General features: G+C 40.2%; 2 protein-coding genes across 8 annotated transcripts in view; one reads left to right on the forward strand and one right to left on the reverse strand.

The window, feature by feature from the left end:
- USP38 (ubiquitin specific peptidase 38) overlaps nucleotides 1-1,669 on the reverse strand; it is a 24,160-nt gene extending 22,491 nt beyond the window's left edge. Inside the window, exon 1 of the mRNA XM_027652916.1 lies at nucleotides 1,662-1,669. The gene's annotated coding sequence lies outside the window, so the exon portion shown is untranslated. The remainder of the gene's footprint in view (nucleotides 1-1,661) is intronic.
- Nucleotides 7-25,590, forward strand: part of INPP4B (inositol polyphosphate-4-phosphatase type II B) — a 374,654-nt gene continuing 349,070 nt past the window's right edge. For 2 of the 7 annotated variants that reach the window (XM_027652901.1, XM_027652902.1), the window contains exons 1-4: nucleotides 7-2,112; nucleotides 10,606-10,696; nucleotides 11,422-11,459; nucleotides 17,205-17,301. The gene's annotated coding sequence lies outside the window, so the exon portion shown is untranslated. Of the gene's footprint in view, nucleotides 2,113-3,456; nucleotides 3,476-10,605; nucleotides 10,697-11,421; nucleotides 11,460-14,033; nucleotides 14,069-17,204; nucleotides 17,302-25,590 lie in introns of those variants that run through there. The other 5 variants (XM_027652904.1, XM_027652905.1, XM_027652906.1 and 2 more) reach the window with 5 other exon arrangements.

Here is a 25,590-nt window from a genome sequence, read left to right on the forward strand (position 1 = left end):
CCCGTGCGGCGGAGCCGCACGGGAGGGATAGGGGGGGAGAGGGGAAAGCCTCCAGGGAGCCTCCCACTTCAAAACCGGTGTGGCTGCTCCGCTGTCACCCGCTCCCCCCCCCCCACGCGCACATAAGGTCTCACCGGGACGCCCCCGGTGTGTGAGGCGGCGGTGCCGCCCTCAGCCTTGGCGGGCGCAGCCCGCCGGCGTCCTCCTGTGTGTTTATTGCTTTAAATGCCCCTCGTGGTTCCTTTAGCTGTTGCTGGGTTTTGGGTGCCGGCGTGCTTGCGGGCCGGCAGCTGCTCCCTCAAGAGAAGGTTCTGCTGTTCAGCAGCGGCTCTGGCAGGGCGGCGATTAATGCCCGACGCGCATCCGAGGGTGTTCCCATCCTTACCTGAGCCTGCTCATCCTTATTTTTGAACCGGTTTAGCGCCAGTTTTCAACGCTCAAATCTTGTTAATGTGTCTTGCGTTTTCATACCTCGTTTCCAGCACGAAGGGGAAAAAAACCCACAAACCCAACCCCCAAAGTCCCGCAATTCTCAAGGGCTAAGTGTTATCATACAGTCACAGAATCGCAGAATGGTTTGGCTTGGAAGGGTCCCGAAAAGTCGTCTAGTTCCAATCCCCCCTGCGATGGGCAGGGATGTCACCCACTGGATCAGGTTGCTCAGGGCTCCACCCAACTTGGCCATGTTACCTGTTGAGAACCAGGAAACCTGAAAAGTCACGAAGTTGTATTAAAACCATAATCACTCGTAAACAAGCTGGAAACCAAACTCCACTTCCTTACTCAAATAAAATCCTTTAGGCCAATTCACTGGTGACATAAGCTGGGTGTGCTGGCAAAGCCTTCTCCTTGGTTCTCTGTTGCTCAATCCAAATATCTGTGTGCTACGAGGTTGAGTTGAGTAATACCTGTTATTCAGCATCAGGAGAGCAGGGAAAATGAGCCCAATTAATCTCTGGTAGTATTTGAAGTAGAACAGGTGTAGAATCTGAGCTGGAGCTTAGCTTGGCAACAGATACTGTTAACTTAAGGGTAAGAAAAAAGACCCACAAACACTACAGGGACAGCTGTAAGATACTACAGCTGTCAAAAAAAACCAAAACACGAAACCAAGAAGTTCAGAGTTAACTTGAAAATCGAGTCCACTGTGTATAAAATAAAAATAAATTGCCCAATTAAACTGCTCAGATAACTTGAACCTTTCTCCTCTGTCCTCCAGTTTTCTGTTTGCTCCTCACAAATGTAAAGTCTGGTTCTAGAAATCCCCGTGCAATTACTGAGTCACTACAGTCTAGTATAAATTGTGTTGATCAAGGGCTTTTTTACAAGAACTTAACAAAGGTCAGAGACTGTTGCCACCAACATCTTAATTATCTAAATTGTGTTTGTAAAGTACATTATACTGGAATGATATGTTCTTTTTTTTTTTTTCAAAAGGACTTTGTAGTTAATAATATCCATAAAAAAATTAACCTTGAAGAAGGTGCTGGATTGTGTAGCTTGTATACCCGTGGACTATAATGCTCTGCCTTTTGTGATAAGTACTAAGAATGTTTTAATTTTTTCAAGTTCACTAGTACAAACTTTCTCCTTTTTTTATTTATTTTTCTCGGTATCTTCTGGAGCCAGATGGGAAGACGAGTCCACTCAGGAGCTCAAACAGAACTCTGAAAGTAAGAAGACCTGAAAGCAGGATGCCAGAGACACATTTATGGAAAGGGGTAAAGTGAGACCTTAACTGGGCAGAGAATCATATGAACAGTGGAAGGAGAAAGAAAGTTTGGAGGTATGAGAAGCTGCAAAGGTGCTCAGATACACTGGGGTTTATGAGAAAGAGAGTGGGGGAGGAGAAGTGAAGAAGTGAAGAAAGGCAGTTGGTATTGCAGGCTTATATGATGGAGTAGAAAAAACAGAGGGATGACAAGACAAGCAGTTGCCACAAATAGCAGAGGAGCAAATGTGGAAGAGCTGGAAGAGTTATCTGAAAAGCTGGAGGCATACAGACGGCTTGCAAGCACATGAGGATTTGGGGAATGCTGAAAGCACGAGCAGCTGCAGATTAGCAAGATCAGGGGCTCCTGTGAGCTGGGAGATCCAAGGTCTCAGCAGGGGGTCAGTGCTTTTGTTTACACAGCGCTGTGGGTGGGAGGGCAGGCAGTGCCCACTGCTTGGGATAAGGGATCAGTCTCCCCACAGCGCGGGACCATTCTGCCTGAGCCTGGTCACAGCGATCACTGTGTAGATGTGGCAATTTCTCCCAAAAAGCCACAGAAAGGTCTGAAAATCTACAGCCCTGATAAAAATTAAAATTGTTAGCTAGAACTGTGTAGTTGCAGGGAGGGTAACTCTAGCACAGAGGCCTGGAAATAGTAATCTTGTTTGCATCCAGATGTCCAAGTGTGCATACTCCTTATTTAATGAATGTGTGTCAAGTAATAGAACTGGCACTGAGAAACAAGTGGTTGAGAGTTACAATGTTTCGTTGAGTCACTGAATGTGCCTGTGATCTCAGAGCTAAGAACAACCTGGACTTGTGGGGATGATTCCAATCACAACCTTACTATTAGATATGCAATTACCAATCTTTAATTACTAGCTAAATTTTGGAACGTTGACTGTTCCTCTGTTTACAGTGAAATCTAAATATATCACTAACTTGTGACAAAATGAAAAAGAAATGAATTCTTTAGGGAATAAAATATATCTTCAAATATTTTCTCGGAAAGAGTAAGAATAAACCCCCCCTCATGTTTCATCAAGAGCAAAAGTTATTGTTAAATAACTTGTTAAATGCTCTTACTGTGAAACAAAAATTATTGTTAAATAATAATTGCTCTTACTATGAAACAGCACAAATAGCAGCAGAAGGTTTATCACAGTGGCATCTCCATAATAACTCAACAGTCTTAAAGACAGCAAGGCAAAAAGGAAACTTTTTACTAAGAATTCTGGATTAAAGATATCCTGTCAGCCTGCAGGCATTTTTGTCCTTATGCACGAGATTAATGCTTTCTAGCAGATAAGATAGATTGATAGATAAGATAGATAAGTTTTGTAGATAAGGGGGCTGTACTAAAGGCTCTGGGTGCAACATCTGCCCGTTCCTTGTGCCACCCACATGAACCAGTCTAACGTGCTGGACTTCCTGCTGGTGTAGAGGTATCCACACTGGATGTACGGTGAGTTCAGTCTCCCTGAGTGGCAGGATCCCACACACCTGCAGGAGGTTCAGGGTGTCTGGCAGTGAGCGACATGTGGCTTGGCTGTGCGGTTGCATCACTGCTAAATCTGGTGCAAGACAGGCACCAGGAGGCCGGGGGAGATGAGGAGCTGCCTTCCCTTCTCAGTCACAGGTTGCTGTTGGAACAGTTCCACCGTAACATGAAACTGCACCGTGAGTCAGGAGCTCCTGAGCACTGATCATGGCCTCGATATGAACTCCATGGGTGGCTGCAAACAGCTTATTTAACTGCGGGTCGGTATCTGTTGAGTGTAAAGAGTAGTAGCCAGGCATTTGAGAGCACTGTAAGGTTCAATTAGATAATGTTTGCTAGGTATTAATTAAGTGTTTTCTTTTTGGAGTGTTGATTAAAAATGCCTGAATGTTGAATCATTGTGTTCTAGTTGTACACTGTCACATGTCCCAAAGGTTTATTCATCTGATAAACAACAGGGCACAGGTTTATTTATCCAAAAATCACGACAGCGCAGCATGTGGCCCCAGTGTCTTACTGAAACCTCTTATCATGATGCAATTATTTCTTTTTGAGGAGAGAAGCTTTGATTTGACGGAGCTGTTTTGCCTCCTGCAGATACAATCTGCCATGATTCAGTTTTGCATATGTAATATAAATATATTTGCCATGTCAAGGAGCAACCTCTGACTGAACATGGCTTTATTACTAAATCTGTATTAGTTTTTCTCAGTTGCAACAAAAAGATGTTGCAGAGATTGCATTTGGTATTCAAGACCTGTGCAGTAATTGCCTTGAAAGGGAGGGGCTTCAGACAAGTAAGTGACTATTAACAGCTGTGATTAAAGGCTGCAGTCCAGCCATGGTGGGAGATCTAGGCTGCTCCTCAGCATTTTTGTGGCAATAATCTGCCACAGCATTAGGCTGAGACATCGGAAAGTTTAAGGAGAAACAGGCCTTAAAAGACCTGCAGTGGGGATTGTGGGGCCAAAAAGGTGATGCCTTAAAAGGCAAACATATCCACATGAGATAAATGGATAGACCGGATCCGCCACTGAAAATTTCCAGGAGTAAGAAGCATCTCTGTGGTTTAGCATCTCTGTGGCTCAGGTTTATTTTGACTGAAATGCTGTGTCTAGATTCAGGCTTCTTTGCCAGATATATCTGCCTTCTTCACTAAGTCCTCTGTCTCGGTAAGGGGTTCAGCTTGTCCACTGTGATGGGTGTGTTTTGTATTTCATGCTTTTACTCAAGAGGATAACTGGCAAATCTTTGCACACCATCTTTCTCTCAGATCTCCATTACATGCACGACCCAATTTGCTTGTTACCAAATATGCTATTCTCACTGGTGTCTGTCTCACTGCACACTCTAAAGAAAGTGAATGTACTACCCATAGCAAAACAATGATGCTTAGTTTGACATTTGAGCAATTGGAAACCTGGCTGTGCATTAAACTCTCTTTGGTCATTCTTCACTTATGCCTTTGTGAAATTTAGAGTTATATCAGTGAAATCCCACAGAGGTCAAGAAGGTACCCAAACATTCACAGCAACTACCCAGAGGCAATGCATATGCCAGCAGCTTAATGTTCCACCAGTGAGATGTGCATAACTTTTCAAAGCCCTGACAGTCTAAGAAGTGAACTTCTGGTGGCTCCATATCTCTTCTTTTTATCTTGTTCTGTACAAAAGGTTCATGGTAAATGTCCCAGATTTTAAAGTTGACATAAACTGCTTTATGTCTGGGATGTGTAAGGCTAGATGTTTAAATGTATAAAATCAGACTAAGTTATGCCAAACTCGAATTTATGCAATCCTTTATTTATTTTACTTGTGCAAGTGCTTATTTTGCATGCATACATTTACAATACAAATGCAACTTGAGTGTGTTCATATGAAAATGTGGCATTGTGTAGGAATTTATGTGCAATGATACATACTATTTTCAAGAAAAAACTTGTAATGATGATCATCTCTTTCAAGTACAAACTGCTCTTAAACCAAGAAAAGTGGGTCTATATGAAGAGGTTCATTTGATAAGTGATACATTTGATAAAATGCAGATACCTGCTGAGGAAATAGCCTGTTTATAGAAATAGAGTTATACATCAACCCAGCTATCTGACAGAAAGTAATAAAAGTTGATTGCCTGCAAGGTCGTCTGTGACTCAGAAATTAGACAGAATATGGACTGTGGAAGTCAGCTGTGAGGCTATGACAGAGAACAATGCATACTTCAGTGAATCCTCCCCAAAAGATGCGTCAAATATCACACCTTTCTCAAGAAAGAAGAGATTCAGGAGGTGAAGAAAATATCAAGCATTGTACTTCACTGCATAATACGCACAACTGGCTTAACAGGCTTTTCACAATGTGATATTTCTAACATTTTAGTGCTATGTTGGTTAGTTGCACATGCATCCAAATAGATATGGATATATATTCTAATTTGTAAAAATGTGACAGCATACTTCATTTGGAAAAGCAGCAGATTTAGCTTAAAGTTACACTGCTGTTTCTTTTATCAGTTTTTAATGAGGCACTAGGCAGAACCCATACTGAAATCCACAGCCGTTGGCTGACACATACAATGTCTGCTGCTTAATGAAGGAGTAAATTGTATCATAAATCTCCTATTTTTATTGCCATTTCTTTGTATGAGGAGTGCAAATCACCTTTCGAACTTATCCATTTCTGCTGTCTCCTTCTTCATATATTATCTATGTGTATTGTAAAGGATACCACAAAAGGATGTCAGTTGTCCAAGACCAAATATCAAAGATGCTGTCAGATCTTCTGGTTATATGTTTTAGGGATGACATTTGAAGGAATAACTGAGGACCAAATGCATATTATCATTAAAAACAAGTCCAAAAATATAAGGGGAAACGAAAAAAAAAGTAGAAAGTAAAGTTTCACAGAACAAAAAATTTATCCCTGAGAGACATGTCCATGCCTTGATTGGTGTGTATCTTAAAAGAGGTGCTTCACCTTATTAGAGCCTGGGGATTTTCCAGTATTAAAATGAGTATCTATCCTGTGAGGAATCCAGCACCTCTGTGCACCTTTTTTTAGTGGTTACCTTATATTTATAACACTTCTTTCACTAACCCAACATTTTGACTTGTATGGAATCCCTTGCCCTGAGCTAAAAAATGTTTCAGTATACGTCTGATAATGTGGAACAAAAGAAATCTCATTATTTTCAGTGGGACGCTTGTAATGCTCAACTGGTCATCATTGCCTGAGACTTTTCTGCTCTACTGATGTGTGCAACCTCATCCTGAGTGAAATAATCCACTGTGTCTTGAATCTTGTCTTCTGTCTTGTTTTGCCTTGTGTTTGCTGAAGCAGATAAGATCTATGCACCATGCAATATCCATTTTTAAACTCTGAAGTCTTGGTGCTTCTCTTAGTTTTTTGGGGGGCCTTTGTTGTATGGGAGTTTTTTGTTTGTTTGTTTGTTTGTTTTTATTATTTTTATTTTGGTAGCATACATAGAGTCTAGATTTTCTCTTACTTCCATAGTGCTGGTACTACCACTGATCGGGCTTCATCTGTTTCATGGACTGTATGACTTCGTTTGTTCTAATTATTTTGCCAAAGATTAAGCATTGGTTTTCCCAGGGTCTGAGCATTTTATTCCAGGTCATATCCTTGATTTTTCTTTTTCCACTTAAGCCATCAAAAATCCCAAATGGGTTTGTCAGTTGTACATCACTCACAAGTTTCTCTTAGCATATTTTTTTCTTTTTTGGTCGCTGTTTAAAAATATGCTGCTTGGACCTTAAGGCCAACTTCAGAGGTCTGCAGTTTCACCACTAGCTCCCTTCTGACTCTTGACTCTTTCCTAGCAGCTGTTGGCTTATAGTTCTGAAGCGAGTAATTGTTTGATTTATTCATGTTTCATTTTTAAAAGAGTGTCTCACCTGATAAATCTCAACTCAGTATTTCCTTGGTTATGTTTGCAATACTCTGACTTATTCATTAAACACTTTGTGTTGAAAATTTCTGACAGGAGTTCCTTTCATTCTCAGTCATCCTTCTGACTGCATCTAACCTACACTGCCTGATGGAGATATCCAGCTTAGGTCCAGCCCGAGCAGGGATGTCTGCAAAGATGTCTGACTTCCAGATCAAGACATCCTGAAACACTAGAGAGATCATACACATTGTGTGAACTGAGTAAGTTCACTGTCGGGTTTGGAAGCTCTTAATTCACTTGTCTACCATTGGTTTCTGTGTTGCCATGGTTATTATACTGTCTCCCTGCATTGGCTTGCCAAATGGCCAATCCGCTTTGGCCCAGCAGCCTTTATAAACTGTGGGAAATTTGAATAAAGGCTCTTCTTCGCTGCTGGACTCCTGTGTGCTGCGTGGTTTTGTTTCCTGGCGTTAAGTACCTCCGCCGCCTGTCCCTGCCACGAGGGACGGGTGGCGGGGGGATGATTCCAGCCCTGAAAACCTTCACAGAGCAGCCGGCAGTGACCCCCCAGAAACCCCTCGAACTGCAACAGTTCACCTAGCGATGAAGTCCTGTGGAATGAGGAACACTGTAGCTCTGGACAATAATGAGGGAAGGAAAATGAAGAGTATTTTAGGCAAATATGCAAGCATGTTTAATGAAACAGAAGTCAGATGCAGGCCCACTAGCATATATCCTCCAAAATCAGGGGCAACGTAAGAAGTGAATTATGTTGGTCTTGTACAGACATCCATGAGGATTTCACACTTAAGTGAGCAGATCACAAGGACTAATTTAGCCCTAAGACACAGGGTAGTCACACTGGTAATCGGAATGTACAATTAGTTTCTATCTTCTGCCATAAATGTCAATGCAGTTTAGTGGTTGTTTTCAAGAGTTTGCACAGCTGCAATTTCATTTACCTATTAGAGTGTGGGGTTTTTGCTTTTTTAATTCAGCTCCAATATTCAAATCCCCTGAAAAATTCTTAGCAACAAAGCAATATATCTTAATTCAGAACATTTTGGTTTTGAATTTGTGATAATCTTCAAAAATAAGCCATCCTGTCCATATTTTGACCCTTTGTGTGGTATTACATGCACCGATTCAAATGCATAACAGCAAACACAATTGAAACCATTTTTTGGTTTGAATAGCTGAATTCTTTGGTTTGGATCACTAAGAAAATTTTCTGTACCAAAAGCTTACTTAAGATCCATGACAAAAAATATGTGGTACCAGAGAGCAGAGCAGGGTCAAAAGTATACTTTGAAACGTGAAATTGTGTAAACATATTTCTATTTGGATTCCATTTTAAATTTCAGCACAGATGGAGCCTGTGATAATTCAATAGTGATGGTATTTTGTCTTCATCTGAAACCACGATCTGACATGTTCTTCACTTACAGTAGCTGCTGAGGGGAGCTTAGGTTAATGTGTAAAATAATTGCTTCTCTGAACAGTTGGGCACAGGCTCAATCAGTTCCAGTTTCAATATCAGATTTCTTTTAATCAGAGGGAAGTACAGTCTTCTTCTGATGCTCTCTATGCACTGAAATTGGTTGGAAAGAAAATACTTTGAGCAGTGCAGCGTAGAAGTAAATGTTCATGTTATAAATAACATGATTATACAAATATACTGACCTTATGGAGTTTATTTATGTTGAATCATGTGTCAGGGACTTTTCTGTCCTGATTTCAATGATCTCATTCTTCTGGGAGAGGACCTATTTGAAGTAAAGGTTAATTTCATGCAAAGCATAAATATATCTAGAAAAATAATTATTTTTCTTTATTGAAGACAAAATTCTCTACTGCCTATTATCTAAAATATTAAAAATGAAAACTCACCAGTGATGGCCCAAAACATTTTAAAAAATGAGACAAATCCAGTCCCATCTTTTTAAGAATTACCTGGTTTATACTGGCATAGAACTTGATATATACTTGATATGGAACTTACCCAAATAAAAAGCAGACAGTTTTTTCGTGTAGTTGTTCCATATGTTTGGGTATCCTTATTTTCCTAGAAAGATTTAAAGCAATGAAAGGACCACAGATGGTTTACAGTGTCATAAACTACAGTAGGAAAATGTGGATAACAGAGAAGAAAATTAATTTTTATTTAAGTGGCTATAAATTGCTCTTGGTTTGTTAATGCTCATTTAGCTTAATGTAAATCAGACACCTAACAAATATATGGAGTGTTCTTTGTGATTAAAAGAATTGCCATTCCAGTTTTTCAGCAAAGATCTGGCTTGGGCTGGTCCCCTGGGCAGGGCTAAAAGGTACTTGCCACGTTTTAGGCCAGTCACCTTCAACTCCAGCTGCTCAGCAGCCAGAACTTCAGTTCTGACATAGGATTTTTGTCTCGTGTGGTTCTTTGCACAGCTTGTTATCACTGTCAGAGTAACAGCTCCCTAACTCCTTTTGAGTTCCTGAGTTTGCTGCTACTATTTACCTGCTGTGCATCTGTATTTCTCCTAGTGCAGGAGGAGTATCTGCCTCTCAGAGTAGATCAAGAGAGGTTGGAATAAATTGCCAAAACCCCTCTGTCTCTGAGGGCAACGTCTGATTGCACAGACCACTGAAATTTTTGTTTCCTATCTGTATTAGACAGACCCTCTTCAAAACCGAACCACGACCAATGGAGATCTTGTCCTGCATCCCACCATGAGAAGAGAATCCTTAAGGCAGCTGGCACACCTGTGCTCAAGCAGTGTTCCCAAACCAGACATGCCTGCCTGAATGGCCTCTATTGGGTACTTTCAAGTCCTGCTTCCTACCAATACTCCTCAAATACTAATGTTTTGGAAAGTAAAAGGCCTTTAGCGCTTGGTCATTTAAAGTTGGTTTCCCCTACTCTCATAGAACCCTTGCAAAAGATTAATTGTGGCCCACAACTTGCTTATGAAGTAGACATCACTGCAGTCTAAATCATTCACCAAAGGTCAGATAATGATTTTACAGCACCTGGGACTCTCAGACAATTATGCTTGACATTATTTAGTAGAGCAATTTATTTTTGTTTAGATTGTAACTTATCTGTATTTTAAAAGTGGATCTGGAGGAAAAGAAATTACACCTGTGCTTTCAAAGTGCTTTGTGGGTATCAGCCTTACTAAAAGCCAGTAGGGTGCATGTTCTAAAATTACTTAGATGCTTTTGAAAATCCACATCTGTAAACACCTTACCACTTTTCCTCATGAAGCTCCCTCTCACATACCCTTATAAATATCTGCAAAATCACCTGATTTTCTTTTTGTGACTCTTTGTCAAACTACTTCTTGATGTGATACCCACAGAAAAGATCCAGTTTTCTTTCCATCATCATTCCTTTTTTACTGGCCTTAATAATCTATTTGTCATCTCTTCTCTCTTGGCTCATATTTACATTGGCAGTGTTCAAGAACTGGATTACTCCTTCCGTTTTTTGCTTTTCCAGCATGTCCTAGGGCATGGCTTGCTTCACAGTGAACATTTCCAGCCATCCCAAAGTAATAATGCACCAACTTTGCATGGCAGGGAAAAAGCAAGTGAGTATTACATGAACACAGGTGCATCTGACAACCTATACAGGGAGTGTTTGCCACTCCAGTGCTAAGAAGAGCTTAAAAATGAATGGAAATTACCAAAGTCTCATTCATAATTTGGCCTTAGTATGCATGCTTAAGTCCTGACAGCAAGATTGTAGACAACATGCCATAAAAAGATGTTTCATTAAAGTAGAATAGCGTAGCATTAGAAATATAAATAGGGATTGTATAATATGAATACAGATGCTTAAATAAAAGAAGTTGGGATTTGTCTGGAAAGAATGAAGTGAGACTGATTTTTGCTTCATTTGGATAGTTAAAATAGAAAAAAGATAACCATTATAGTGCCAGTGACTCACTTGCTAGCACAATAGAAATAATCAGGATTCCAGTTTAATGAGATATTGTAGAACGTGAGAACATTTTGAAGTGCTAATGAAAAAGAAAGAAGTGTTATAAGTGGTAGAAAATGGTAATTATTGGTAGATAGTAACACATTTAATAGTGACAGTTCCATATGAAAAAGCATTGTAAGAATGTTGATTAGCTTAAGTGGGACAGGAAAGATTTACAGAAAGAAGGGACTCAAAAGAAGAACAGCCTTGCTCCTGTCCTTGCAAAGCATTGACTGGTATTAATTAAAACTGAGACAGGACAAAGCTGAGGGCATGCATAATAGCACAACTCCTTTTAAGTGCAACATAATTCTTTTCATGTTCTTGCAGCCAACAAAATATCCTCTGAATGGCATTGACCAACACAGGTGAGTGTAGTATTGCAGAGAGTTTGGAAGTACTACTAGTTGCAGATCACATTGCCTTGTTCCTAAGAGCTTGCATGGGTAAAATGTTCCAATTCCAGCTGTTGGTTTGCATTGTCTTCCCTGTTTGCTAGGTAGCGTGGGGCAGGAGCTCACTGCCCACAGGACCTGGGCATTCTGGTCTCATTTTGTGTAACTACTGGCAGAATATTTAAGCCCTCTGTAACTTAGTTTTTTGCATGCATCTGAGAATCTGGTAACGTGATGCTTCTGGCATGGCTTTGTGCATCATATTTTTCTAGATGATGAGATAGTCCTACTGGCAGGAGCTTTCGGTAGCTAATACAACTGGATCCTGGTCTGGGATGATTGAGCGTGAGCCAGGTCTCAAACCGCCAGTTACAACCTCTCCTTTGTTCTGAGCAGCTGCTGTGCCTTTCCCAGTTTCAGCTGGATGTGTTTCTTGTGAGCTCTACAATCCCACTTCTGGGTCTGGAGCAATAGCAATAACCTGCTTTCTCAACAAGCCCCAGATGATTATACCAAGAACCATGAAACCATCTTTGCCTTTTGGGGAAGACAGTAAGAATCCAACCAGCCTGGCTTTAGATGAAAAACAGGGAAGCAGCAAGTGATAACCTGAGTTTCTGTCTGCTTTTGTTTGGTAAGGTCTGCCTTGTTCACGCTAATCACTGGTATAATTCATACTATCTCCAGGAAGAAGGATTAGATCCACTTTTTCCTAAAATGTCTACAGGCTTCTCTATGGATGTGACAAATCTGTAATTTTGCAGATTCTGGGACTACACCTCTACTATGAATTTTGTGCTCCTAATTGCTTTCAGCTTAGTAGGAATTCCATTTAATCTCAAAACACTCCACTGCAGCAAACCCTATGCAATCAAAAATTTTCCTTTAATTTGTTTTTTATTTTACCTTATTTATGATACTGAAAATACTTTTTAAAGATACACTTGACATAAAATGAAGACTTCTTTTTTATTCAGAACCATCTAATGCCATTCTCAAATACCTTATCTTGCTTGATATTAACATCATTAATTTCTTAAAACTGAAATAAATTACCATCCTGATCATTATCCTCTGGTTCGTCAACTGAAGTTAGACCACATCTAATGGTAACGCTAGGTAAAATCTGATATGCTGGGAATATATAACATATTTCTGAAGGGTATGATGATAATCAGATTTGTCTAGACATGTAAAGCACAGTTTTGATGCTGTGAATTCCTCCAGTTGATTTCATGAGTTTTTGAGACTCATGATAATTTAACTCCGATGTAGTGTGGGAATTAGAAATTGTAACAGCCTCGAAGTTTTTAGCAGAAAAGCCACTGGCTTCTTAAAATAATGAGGCCATATCCCCACGTGTTGTAAATAATCTTGTAAATCATGTGTGTGCTATTTTCATTATTTAATGTTTTCACTAAGCTTTTTACTTAATGCAGGTACTTGTCTGTCTGAGGAGGAACAAATGTAGACATTAGGTAGTAGAGTGTATCCACTTGTTAGTTAGTGGCACGCTCTCTCTTCCCGGTAGCCCTGCAGCCCGTGAGCTTTTGCAGTTCACTACGCTTCTCATTCCCACGCAGCACATGGTGGCTGCAGCGGGAGAACCGGCGCTTACACGCAATCCCTCCCCAGTGTGGCTGAGGACCAGGGCAGCAGGTCAGGAGAGCCGTGGTTTTCCATTGCAGCTCTGTTTGGTAGGAATATAATGTTGTCCCAAACGTCACCGGTGGGCTGGTCGCGCGTTTTAAAGTCACCAAATGAGAGGTACCGCGATTTTTAAGCTGGTCAGTGGTGTGGCCAATCCTGCAGGCAGATGCCTGCATGCTGCCAAAACTTCAAAGCCATGGAAACACCACAGATTTTCATACCTGTCTCTTCAGTTCCCCTTGCTTTCCCCCAAAGCCTGGTGTACAAGCAACTGGCAAAAACATGACCTCTGCTGATGGATGTGTTCATCTGAAGCACCGATGACATTCCATTTGTCAAGCTGAGCTTTTTCCCATCTCAGTTTGAGTTTGGAGTGCGGATTCTCCACACTCGTTTTCCCATGTGGAAATAGATGTTTGTCTTTCCCTCTCTCTTCCCCTCCTCCTCAGCCTGTCCACAGACACTGTAACAAAACCTGAGCTGGCACAGGAGGCCCAGCTGTGCTGAGCATGGCTGGGTGGGCTGAGTGCAGTCTCCACTGTCTGTCTGTCTGTATCCATCAGTCAACTTGTCTGTCTGCACTGTCAGACTGCACAGGAGCAGTGGATGACTGAGCAAGATGGGCTGTTTCATGGAAAGGGCTGCCTCTACCCCAGCAACACCCAGCTGGACTGGTCTCCAGCCCCCCACAGTTGTGCCAGACTCTGCCCTGCTAGACCCCCTGTGGGAAGCCCTCACTGCCCCCAGTTCCCATTCCTAAGGGAGCAGCCAGCTCTTGCTGTACTCAGAAAGAGTCACATGGAGAATAAAGGCTTGAAAATCACAGTGACATTTAAAAAAACAAATTTCCATTACTGAAAGATATACTCATGTCTTTTTTTATCCTGGGAGAAACTTATAACAACCTGTTTATTCAGCTTGATGGTATTAATGTAACTGCTCTTTGCTGCTAATTAAACTTACAGAGAAAGACTGCATAAAGAAAATAAAATTTGTCTTCCTTTTAAAGGTGTGGCTTGAAAAGTTTGGTTTGTGAAACCCAGTTCTAGCTGACTTCCCCAGGTAAAATAAACCCAATGTGGAATTGTGGTTCAAAATCAGAAGCAAAGAGTGTGACCTAGAAGCTATAGAGGAGACAAGGATTTAACTGGAAAAACTCCAAATGGTTTAATCTGCTGGAGATGACCTTAAGAAGGATTTTCCAAGAGGCTCATCTGCTTGGCAGTATCATCACCAGGAGACCTCTGTAGGAAAATAAATGCCAACCAGTCAAGCCAGAGTGCGTGAGCAGGAAAGACAAGAGGTGAAGAAGTTGAAAAGTAAACTCTGCAAAGGAGGCAGTTAATTTCTTGTAGAAAGGTAAAATATCTACATGGGAGAAAGAAGGAGAAAATCTTTTATGCAAGAGTGGAATGATTGTTTCTCAAAGAAGAGAAGAAAACCCTAAAGAATGATGGAAAACAGAATTCAAGGCTTTGAGAGCCTGGGCTTGAGCACTTATAGTACCTTGTGGGAGTAAACAAGTCTCTGCTCTCTGTGGACATGTCTCCAAGTACCTGTAAGGGAAGGAGTGTTCGCACTCCTACTCTTTCATCTGGGGTTTCTCAGCACAGGGTCTAGCTGTACCTCTGCTCAGGAAAGATGTTGGAAGAACTGGCATAGCCAAAACTAAGGCACACGTGTCTTCTCCTTCCACCCTGTGTCCACATATAGGTGTCAGTGTTGTTGCACCTGAGGAAGAAAAGCCTGACTGTAAACTTTCATTTGCCAGCTGTGTTCCTTCAGCAGTATCTTGGTTTGTTCGTCTATCTGACTGCTTTTTTTTTGTAAGTTGCTGCTAAAAACAGTAGTCCACTCTCCTCTGATGCCTTCAGCACAGAAGGTTTGAAGATACAGGTGTTTTTGCTGTGAAGTTAGTATGTGACAGCTTGAACGTATGCAGCCAAAATAGCAGTTCCTCACATCAGACACTGCATGTGAGCCTTAGTCCAAGAGTGAGGGTTAGAGGAGGGTGCAAACAGTTTTTCCTCAGTTAACAGGAAAACTTGAGGGTTTGAGGTAGCTCCCCAGGGAAGCTGGATATCATTCCCTGGTGGTACTGGTGGACCTTAGCATCATCATCAAAATTGTTAAAGTTGTTCCTCCTCTCTTGAGATCAATCTGAAATGTGGGATTTAGCAGACCACTGAAAAAGCTTTCCATGTTTCCATAGGAGGTCCTGAGCTATAATATTCTTGATATTTGCTGGAAGCAGAATCACCTCTGAAGTATAAAAATAAATTAGGTTCCTTCTCCCTCAGTTATATTTTTATAATGCCTTACTCCAGTGTTCATCTAGGAATATATTACTAATTACTAATATTACTAATATTACAATGCAATTATGAAATCTCTTGAGTAAGTGCAGGAATAAAGCCGTCAAATAAGGCAAAGTGCTAATAAAATCTTACACAACTTAGGGAATATTACCGTAATAACACTGAATGAAAAATAAGTCATGCATAAAAAAAAATACAGTAACACAATGAAAATAATATAACTATAGTTAAGTGTTACTTAATTAAAGCCCTTTCCCTTAATGTAATTTGATTATACTCCCTTTCCCCTAGGGGTCAAATTGATTCCTGGTGTGACTTAGAAGGACTGTTAACAGATGGATTTTTGCCTTTGGTTAGGGCTATTCAGAAGTTTGTGTCATGCTTCTTCTGAAGAAGTTCTGAGCAACCTCTTTTGTCATTTGTGTAAACCGGAGCCATGGTTTTTCAGGCTTCTTAACATCATGTCCTTGCATGGCCCCGCTCCTTGTGCTCCTGTCCTTGAATGCCTTCTAATGATACCGACGCTCCTACCGAACCAGAAATGTTTGCTTAAACCCAGGCAGCGGAGTCTTTCTGCTACCTAGGGAATTCTCGCATCAGTAGATGGAGCTGTACCGCGCAACAGGAGCTCATTTAGATCCACATCAGCACAGGCGCTGCCTTAGTGCAGGTCAGGGGAGCGCACTGGAAGAGAACCTCCTGTCAGTCGTCCTTCCACGCTGCGCTTTGGTCCGCAGCACGGAGCGGAGGGGAGAGCACCCCTGCGTGATCCTGGCGGGACAGGACCTTCCCATTAGCAGAGCAGAGCCTTACATCAGGGAGCCCCTAGAATAAAAGTCTATTTGCTGAGAGTGCTTGAGATAACACTGATGAGAGGCTGATCAGAAATCAATAAGCCATTCTCTTTTTAAATGCCACCTTTGTCTCCTACTAATCAGCTTGTCGACTACTTCATAACTATGAAATTGAGCGTTTTCAGTGCTGGCCCAGCATGTATTGGCTGCAGTCAGAGGTCTGCATGTGCAGATTACCTTTTTATTAAGTGTGTTTTCTACCTTCTCACCGAAGTAAACAAGCCATCACTTGCTGTTGTTGAATTCATTTTATGTTTGTTTTGGTTATTTGGCAATTTATTTTGTATGACTGCTGGTGTTTGAGCAGAATAGCTGTCTGAGTTCATTAGTCAAACAACGAGTAGGCTACCTGGAGCTATTTCTCCATGCTTGTAAATGACTTGCTAGCATTAAAACTTTATTTCTATCAGTTTTGCTAGTACTTTTCTCAATTTCCAGGTCTGTTAGGCCACACTGCAATCTTGTTTTTTTATAGAAGTGTATCACCAGCTCCACAGAAATTGCCTTATGGTGTTGAGACCTGGTATTATTTTTATTGCTTTAGAAGCTCTCAAAAGGCATGGTGCCCCCTAAAGCAAGCCATGGGACTAATACAGCTTACATCCTGTAAGCTCGCTTGTTTTTATTCTGATCACACAGCAAAACATGTAGAAAAATAGTATTTAATTTGCCTCCTTTATTGCATTTATGTACTGGACAGATGGATGTTTTAATGATTCCTTTACTGTAAATGCAAAATTCTTTCCTTGTTCACTTTGCTGGATGATTGCTCCATTTAGCACATTCTTGAGCTTGTTTCTTCACTTCCAGGCTAATTAGTTTACAAGGTGCAGTGGCTAGTCTAAACTGTTATGTCAAACTGTCAATACCTAGAATCCATTTTTTCCCCCTTACAGAAACACTCAACCAAACATTCAGTGGAAAAAAGAAGAATGTGAAGGACAACTCTCATTCAGCTGTCATTCCTGACGCTGTGTAAACTGGGTGACAAAGGTCAGTGAAGCAATGCACCACGTCTCTACGAGTTTTCCTTGGCTCTTTCAGTTACCTCAGTGCTTCTCTGCCACAGCAACATCTGAGATCTATACTTACCCACTTTTAGCTATAATCTGTTATATGAAATCCTGCTTCAGCAATGTTTTCTTTTAAAAACAGTCATTCTCTTCTGCTGCCATTCCATATTCTCCCTTGAGCTATATGAGCTTTATGCAGAAAATAACTTGGCGTCTTTCAACCAGTGTTTTTTCTCCTCTTTCTCTGAGGGAGGCATTAACTTCTTTCAAGAACTTCTTTCCAGGGACTTCAGACTGATTAAGATATCTTAATCCTCTCTTTGCTAAAAAATTCTGGCTAAATGATGTAGATCTCAGTATTAGCAATGAAAACTTGTTTCCCTGCCAACCAGGTATGTGTCTTGCAATAGGCTGCTCAAAGATGCCAGAATGCAATAATGAAGTCTATGTGACAGCAAAGTCTCAGGTGACTTAAATCCCCAAAGAGTACAAACTTGAAAAATATATTTTGGAAGAAATTGTGAATGCCATTAGCAAGGACTATTGCAATGCCATGGTTGTCTAAAGCAGCAGAAGTGGTTGTGTTGTACCCAGATTTTGCCTTGATCACTCTTAAAGGGAACTAAAAGAGTGTTTGGACTCAAGGAAGGTGTAACTTACAGCAAGGAAAATTCCAGACAGACTCTAGGAAAAAAATGAGGTTGAACAATCATTGAATCAGGCTGTTCAGGAAGGCTGTGGAATGTCTATCCTTAAAGATATTCAGCACCAGAGTGGCCATGACTCTCAGTATTTTGGTCTAGTTTTGAAGCTGGGTCTGACTTAGAAGTTGGTGGTAGTGCAATGGACCAAATGACCTCCAGAGGTCCCTTCTAACCTGCATCATTATGATTCTGTGGTTATAAAACGTCTGATGAGTTGGGGTGAGAAAGTAGAAATTGGGAGGAGGAAGGGGAAAAGACAATGCTAGTTTTGCTGTGTACTGTAAATAGTTTTCTTAGGGTTTTATTCTGTCTTGGGTTATTACAGAAAGTTTAAGAAAGTGATGCTATGTCCAGATGACTCAGACCCACAATGCTTACAGCAATGGTAGCACATTTTAAAAAGGAAGGAGTTTTTTTAAAGTATTTGCTCTTCTTAGCATGCATTTTCTTGAATCTTGTTGAATTTAACACCATTAAGATCTAAATCTACAGGAATATAATCTTGAAATGTAGCTGGAATATGTATAAAGATAGACTGTTCAGAATCTACCTTCCAAAGAGTTATCTTTAAAACAACATCAAATGTACTAACTACAATATCTGACTTTGGCATGGTTGAATCTTTTCTGTGGGAGCACAACTAGATGGAGTTCTCAGTACCTTTGATAGTTGGCTTATCCCTGATGACTTATATCCATTCCTATTGATTTTTATATCCATCCATCAGTCTCTTGTTTTGTAACTGAATCTACAAATAAAACTCTAAATTTTGGGATGAAATAGTGCTTTAAATGGAAAATTGCAGCTCAGAGCAGAAAAGAAAGTCAGAAAGTACTGTGGTGATTATGCTGATTTCTTGTGTTTGATTGTCTCGTTTGTTTATGAGTCTTTGAAAACAGTGCTTAAAATCCTTGGGCAAGGATGGTAGGATGGTGGTCAGTGATCTAAAAATAGCAACAAGAACATGCGCAGACTTAGCAGTGACACTGGTGATTCATGATTTATCTGATTCTTCCACTTCAAAAAATATTTTCTTGCATCTCTGCATGGCATCAACTTACATCTTCTCTCCAAGATCTGCTGCATTAAAAAATCAGTAGAGCATAAAGTTGTTCCATTTGCAAAGGAATAACAACCCAGGTTTTTCTAGATTTCATATTTTTAGGGACTCTAAATGAGATCTCTGGTTTATATTGCACATTTGTACCATTTCATTTTTTCTTTCTACAATATGCTGATCTAAGAGCGACAATGTGAAAAGAGCTGCAATAGTAAAAATTATTTGTGCCCCAATCAGTACTTTTTCCTTAGAAATCCTGTGCAAACATAGCAGCACATTCCAGCTTTTCACATACACATCACACAAAGAATATATTGTCATTCAGTGATCACTGTAAGGGAAACTTGCTGAAGTGACATTTCAGTGTAAATTTATGATTTATTAAAACATTTGAAATGCTCTGCTAAATCACTTTCCTCTTTCCTTTCCCTTGTGCCTTCACTATCTTATTCATGTATAATTCCTTTCTTCCTTATATGAAAACTCTTTATGCCATACAAACTGTGAAAGCATTGCCATCAATGCAGTTACTACTTCCCTGATTCTGAATGAGGGACGATGGCCTTGAAAGCAATGGGAAATGACTACTGAGAAGTAATTTTAATCTACTTAATTGAACACAGCCAAACAACAGTTACTAAAATGAAACTCCTGAGTAGTATTTCCAGCAGATATTTATGTTTATGGTTCTGTGTCTGTGTTTATGGTTTAGTGATTAAACCAGCAAATAGTACCATCTCTGTAGAGGCAGTGAAACGGAGGTTTCTTTTTCCCTTCTCAGGGTGATGCCCTATTTCCATTACCAGAAGAAGGGTTTCTGAAAGGAAGGTCATCCAGATCACTGTGCTGTTGTCCTTCCTGTAGGATATAAAGGATTCTCCAGGGCAATCCCCTCCAGCCAGTACTTACAGAAGGGCTGGTTTGGCCTGGACACGCATGGGAGGAAAGGCCTCGAGTGTCACGCAGAAACATTCATTTCCATGATTTTGCACAGGAACTGAAGCTCCTTTTTTGTTTGAGTAAGGGTATTGGTGGCCAACTCATGGTGACTCAAGTGCAAGTCAAGAGCTGTCCTGATTATTGTGTTTTGCAAGTTGTATTGTAGGCTTCTGATCATCCTAATTCAAGATACTGAGATTTGTGGTCAAAACTTAACGCAGAACCCATCAAAGACAGTGAGAGTTCTTCTGAGTATAGATGGACTTTACACATATTGGCAAACATTTTGTCTCACCTGACTATCCAAATGACAGGAGAATAAAGGGATTAGTGTTTAGGGGTGGGAGGATTGGCTGTAGCTCTGTAACTTCTTTCCTTCTTCTTCAGTTTGTTAATTAAGGGAATTTCGGAGGTTAAGAAGCTGTTAAAGGAAGAGCTGCTATGGCTACTCTCCCTCCAGAGTTCCCTCTTGCTGAAGAGGGCTCCCTTATCCCTTGCTTCTGTGGATCATTTTAGGAAGGCCCTGCAGTCCTCTACTGTAATTGTTAGCTTGTTAAATGAAGTTCTTACATGCCTTTTTTTTAGAAGCTACAAAAATGCCTGCATATATGAAACCCCGGAGCCCTAGTTCCCCTCTTTGCATATACGAGAGAGGCTGTGTTTGATTAACAGCTGTGACTGGCACACAGAAAAGTAACACAGAGGTAAATAAGCATACTTTGGTCCTGAGACTGTGTGGAGAAGTAGCCTTTATACCTCATTAACAAAGTCTCAAGTGTATATACCTCTGCATGATAACAAAGGACAGCCAGAGATATAAAGTTTCTGAGGGTGACACCCTCCACTGCTGAGCCCCTGCAGTGTCACTGACACAAATCAGGAACACAAGGATCTTGGGTCCCTACAGGTGCCGCTCTTAAGTATTTCATTTAACAATATATCAGACTTCTGCCCTTGAATTCCAGAGCATGTGCTCTTACCTGCTACAGATCTAGAGTCTGACATGAAGAAAACTTGCTTTTATCACTACAGTTCAGCAGATGTGACTGATCACACTTCAAGGATGGATTTATTGCTGAAGTAGGAGCTGGTTTTGTAATCACATCCCCAGAGAACCAAGCCAGAAATTATTTAACATTGGCAAAGTAGACATTTTTATGTTTGGAGAGAATCATGTTTCCATGGTTCTTGGTGATAACAAACCAAAGATGCTGTTTTTGTATGTCTGACATAAAAAAATGAAATTCCTTTAGTGTAGCTCTGCAAGTGAGATAAGTGAATAAAATCAAAAGGGAGTGTGTGCATTTTTATAAATACATGGATAGTATTGTATCTTCCATTTAAATCAAATCAAGTGCTGCTTATGTCATCATTTGTTTCTCGGACTTCAAATAACACATTATTTGAATCTCAATAGAGAAGAGTTTCTTTTTTCTCCCAGTTCTGACAACTTTCCATGCAAGGTAGTTTGGCCTTCAAAACCTACATACTGGTCAAGGTCCATAAAAAGAAGATAACCTAGCTAAAGTTTCATAATCCTGTCCAAAGGGTCTGTAATTCAGGTGGCAGGAGAGAAGGAAAAATATCCTGAGGGCTCCTTTATGCAACAGAGAACTTTTTGTTCTGTAAATGTAGATGTAAACATATAGCAGCTAAGGTACAGTCCTGCAGCAGTTGGATATTATCACCTGATGTTGATAGAGTGCTTAGTGGCAAATAACATACAGATGGAATAAGTAGACTGTGATGCAAATTTTTTTAACACCACAAAAATTTTTGTGTGATGTGGTTATGTTTTTCTATATGAAGGCTCATTTTTATGACCTTTTTGGGTTTTAAAAATTTTCTTCCAACTTATTTTTTCTTATCTTTCATGATCAAACACTGTATTAATATATAAACATTTTAATTAATAGTAATTTGGATTATGTTATTAGAAATGTTACATGTAGTTTCCCTTGTTCTTTCTATTTGTGTGTCTGCCGAAAGACTATAGTGTAAGAGTGATTTAATAAATACATCTGAGAATTACACAATCCTTATTAATCAGCATCCCATGTTGCTCTTTTATCAGCAAAACATGAAGTATGAAAATTCAGAATAGGGAAATGTATTGAAATTTCCTTAAATCCTGTGGAACATAGCTGTACTAATCAGCATAGGTGACAGAGTGGATGGATGAAATAAGCTGAGTTTATCTGCCAGCAGGTGTGAGTCAATTAATCAAGAAAATATGTTTACCATATTTCTATTTCTGCTATCCAGAAATGAAAACCCCAGAAGGAAAAAAAACCCACCATATCTAATAAGAAAATGCTGGGTTTTGTAGGCATTTTCCCCCCTTTCATAAATCTCTGTAATCCTCTTCAGTGGTGTGTGTAGGTGTTTACAAATACTCTGAAGAAGCACCTCCTGGAAGAGCTTCTGGCGGTTGGGAATTGGCTCCAGTGCACACAGCAATGTTATCAGTGCTGTAGGTTTAACTGCAGTACTTCATGCTCTCAGAGAGCGATATTCAAATGACTTGTCAGGATAAACTTTGTATTATGCATTAGCTGGTGTTAGAAAAGCTGGTGCTGGAGCGAGAATGCAGTCTCTCTACAAATACCCCTTCCTCCCTTGCCTGACCTTCTCAGAAGAGGGGAGAAAGAAATACTTGCACTTTGCTCCACAGATTTCAAGGGATCAGAGACTGCAGCAAAAACTCACTCTTTCTTCTTATCCTTCTTATGGGTTTGAGTGTAGTAAAGACAGTGACTCTAAAAATTAAAGATTTATGAGGCAGTTTGTAAACTTTCTAGTATTACTGGATCAAATTTATTTTTGGACTCTCCCAGTAATTCTTAGCACATGACCCATAGAGTTCAGCTTATCTGCAGTTGCCTACAGTCACGTTTTCCTGCTTCCTATTCAGACAACTAAAACCCTACTGAGCACTTCCCTGGCAACCCTCCTTTACAAAGCCAGATGCTGCTGCCATGACCATCTTTGTGTGACGCTTGTAGGATTCCCACACAGATGGTGCAGATATGTGCCTACAGCCCCACCTTTTTGAGTTGTACAATGAGATAAAGTTGGCAGCCTTCACTTAGGAAATGTTACTGAGTGCACATAATCCTTCTGAATACCAAGAATGTCTCTGAGGATACAACTCAGATGTGTCTCCTGAATACAGTGACCTTCTAAGGATGTGGAAAGGTGGCTTCAGGTGGTACCAGTTTCATTGTAGCTGGCTCCTTCTACTATGTCAAAGGAAGAGCAGGAACAGGCATGCGTAATGGCCATAAGGTGGGATTGTGCAGGGAGAAACAATTTACAGATTCCATACAGGACCCAGAACGACATAATTTTTGCTCTGGAAACACTTTTAAGTACAACATGGAGATGTTCCGAGAGAGGTTTCGCTTTCAGGCTGCTGAGACAGAATGGGTGCACTGAGGGCTGGTAATGGAAGAAATAGCTGGAATAATATGAAACCCTAAAGTACAGTAACAGGATGTATTTTCTAATGTAAAAATTTTATGATGGCTGTTTTTTGGAGAAGGATGAAATCCCGACTGAATTGCAATTGGCAGTTTGTTATAGCAGCTTGTCTGGAATTTCTTGTAAACTGAGACAGGGTTGTTTTGGTTGGGGATAAACAGTCCCCCAAAGGGAAAAATGGTACTAACTAAATCAGAAAGAATTGCCTGTTGTACTTCTTTAAGTTCTTTAACTTCTATTCTAATATTGTGCACTCCTTCTGACTTCCATCTTTTTTCTCCGGATAATTTTATAGAAGCACATGTACTCTAAGCTAATAAAAAATGGTTTATTGAAACAGTTTTAGTGAAGAAAAGAATTTCTGTCTGGTAGTTCTTTTTCTTTCCCCATTATATCTTCTACTTTGAAGAAACTTTATTTTAAAGTGAGGAGAATTATTTTGGAAAACATCTAAATGTCTTGTTGAACAGCTGCAGAGTGCAGTGCCTTGGGTTTTGCTCTTATTTAAAATGTCTCTGCATAAATTAATAGAATGGAAACACTTATAATTTATTGACATGTTTTGACTCTGAACTTGTGTTAGAAAAATTTTGATTAATTGAAAAATCACAATAATTTGCCTTTTTCTCCCTGCTTGGAATTGAACCATTTGATTTTCCAGTCACCACTACTTTAGAAAAAAGAAATACGGAAAAGAGTGGGCATAACAGTTACTGAAATTCTCTGGGATGGCTCTGTAAATTTAAATTTATTTTTCTTTTCTATAGTTTCCATCAGTTGTGATTACATTTGGTTTTGTTGTGCTTTGGGACAAAGGATATACTTGATCATGGCAGCTCATTATTTTACACCACCAGCAGCAGCAAAACATTGACTGTCACAAAATTAGACCAAAGCCCACAACATTAAATGATAATAATCCCTGTATTTTTTTGTCTGCTGCTCTGTGCACTCCCACAGGCCTGGCCCTGTGGGATAAAATGATAATAAATTTGCCAGTCTTTCTAAATTCAGACGAAATTGGTTGCAGCCCCCACGATGGGTGTACTACCATGAGTTTTCTGGGGGGCTCTGCATTCTCTCATGCTTGGCACTGCACAAACTCACAGTGAGAGTTTGTGTCTGACCTAAAAAACTACCTCAAAGCTGTGCAGGCAAATACATGAAGCAGAAGCTGGAGCTGAGACTAATTAATCTAGTGCAGGGACTCCAAACATCAATTAGCTGGGAATAAATTTTAATCCCTGCTTGAGCTGGGCAGGATTTCATTTGGTATCAAGAGGTGACAGGCTGTATCATTCATTTGCCACACTTTGTGTTCTGGGAAGAGGCTTATTAAGTCCTTATCTTTTTGGATTTTGCACAGACCCAATCACCTTGTTTCTGGGAATACAAGTGAAACTGCCTAGGACAAAGGGTGTTTAATGTCATTCCTTCATTATTGTCAGGTACCACCCTTGTCAGCAGCACCAGTGAGCACCCCAGTTTGTGTACTGGTTAGAGGTGGTGCACCACTGAAGCACACACTGCAGCCTGAGAGGCACAGTCCCATGAAGCATGGAGGCTGCCACAGCTCATCCATCCTTAAAGAGCTGGATGCCTGGATGCCTTTAGTCAAAGTAAAGGATGTACAGCAATGAAAGATGTTTCAACACAAATTTTAAAGTCATATATTTTTTATATAAAGGAAGCAAATTATTCTAGAAGCATCTGATTTGACTTCTCAATTTGCGAGAGAGCCCATACTGGCCTGTGAGTCCTGGTTTCAATGCTGTCCTAATCACTTTAGACTTCCTTTTTCTGCAGAATAATAGTTACTGTGCAATTGGATGTAATGTCTTGGGTTGTGAAGGGCAGAGAAATATTAACCACAGTTGGCAGAACAGCTGGGACTTGAACAATTAGCCTCTAGACACACAGATAAAGCTCTCTTCCTCAAAGCCGTAAGACATTTTGAAGGGGATTAGTTCCTCATTCTTATTTTGCTTTGCAGAAATTGTGTGAAAGTTGCAAGATTATATATAGCGACAAAACAGCCCATAGCAGTGACCAGAATTATGTTACCTGTGATTAATAAAAAATG

The sequence above is a fragment of the Corapipo altera genome, unplaced genomic scaffold, assembly GCF_003945725.1.
Source record: "Corapipo altera isolate COAL_440 unplaced genomic scaffold, ASM394572v1 69, whole genome shotgun sequence".
NCBI classification, from domain to species: domain Eukaryota; kingdom Metazoa; phylum Chordata; class Aves; order Passeriformes; family Pipridae; genus Corapipo; species Corapipo altera.